This window comes from Solanum tuberosum, unplaced genomic scaffold (genome assembly GCF_000226075.1).
Source record: "Solanum tuberosum cultivar DM 1-3 516 R44 unplaced genomic scaffold, SolTub_3.0 scf00444, whole genome shotgun sequence".
Taxonomy (NCBI): domain Eukaryota; kingdom Viridiplantae; phylum Streptophyta; class Magnoliopsida; order Solanales; family Solanaceae; genus Solanum; species Solanum tuberosum.
The window spans coordinates 176,591-178,184 of record NW_006239365.1 but is presented as its reverse complement, the minus strand read 5'-3'; positions in this window follow the sequence as shown (position 1 = coordinate 178,184).

Genomic DNA, 1,594 nt, shown 5'->3' with positions numbered 1-1,594 from the left:
TGTTAGTGATAAATTGACTCGTGCAATTTCTAAAAATTAATCAACAATAATAACTACGTCTCAATTTTAAAATGATCTCGATCATATATATAAATCGCAATTGTAAAATGCACAAAAATGATCCTTCATCCTCGCATACTTATAGTATGTGAACCGAACGATCATTTATCGTTTTTTATTAGTTATCAACCCTTTGTTTTAGCCTTTTGGATAATTCCGAAGGGCGAAAAGAAAAATGTTTTAGCTTAAACTATTTACACTTTGTTTGGATGGTTGTTACGTATTGTTTCATAATGTATCATATTCAGAGGTGTATCCAGGATTTCGGTAAGATGGGTGCATCACGATTACGAAAAAATACATTTTAAATATAAATTTGATCGGTTTGACTTTTAGGTTCTTAATATGAACCGTTAAATTTAAAAAATTATAGGTCCAAGATATATAATACTACTAGTTTTAAATTTTAATAAACACATTTTATTTAATTATATAAAAAATTTACAGTGCTAATTTTTTTAGGAATTTTCAATGTAACACACTTAAATTTTTGAAAGATTAAAAAAAAAAAAAATTAGTTGAAACGCCAAAAGTGTAACCGATAACCACTTGGAGAGGTGTTACTTAAAAAGACAAGATAGATATAAGATTTAAATATTTATCCTCACTTAGAGAGGTGCACCCAATCATCATCGTATTATTATATGCTACTTGAACGTGGGTTCACACATCTATATTTAAATATTTTTAAAAAAATATAACACTACTATATATGATCTAGAGAGGGGAGCATGGGTTCACGTGAACCCATGACACCCCCTCTAGATACGCCCCTATCATATTGTATTGTATTATGTTGTATTGTATCGTACTGTATTGTTTTAATGAATATAGTGTTTGGATAGATTGTATCGTTCTCCGTCGTTACATAATATCACACATCCATAATTTGAATGATAAACCTACAAGAAAAGTAGGGTAGAGAGTAAAGCTACTATAATAAGGTATGATAAAAAATGAAATATGATTATTAGTAAATAATAAATAAAGATAAAATGAAAAGAAATATTAAGATAACGATGCAACCACACCCCAAATTGATCCTTACATGAAATAGGCATTTAATTTTTGTCGTTACCTAACAATAGATTTAAACAATACATTACAATAAAATTTAAGTAACAATTAAAACTAACATTATAATTAAACTAACAATATAATATAATACAATACAATAAAACGAGTAACAACCATCCAAACAAGGTGTTATTGGTTCAACATTAAATTAAGGACAAAGAGGAAAAAAATAAAAAACTGTCTAACCAGAAAAAGAAGGGAGAAGAAGTTTAGAAGAAAAAAAAAGAAAAATAAGAGATGAGTGGAGGCACTATGAAACTTTCCAGGCTGTGGACAAACATCAAATGTCTGTCTTCAATGATTATCACTTGTCAATTTTCTAATGCTCTAATAAATTGAAGGTCTAATTAAACCTTCTCTCGACTTGTCTCCTCTCTTATGCTTTAATTTCCCTTCTCATTTCACTTTCTTTTTCTAAAAGCTTATTTTGGGCACAAATGATGTGCCTCAATCAAAA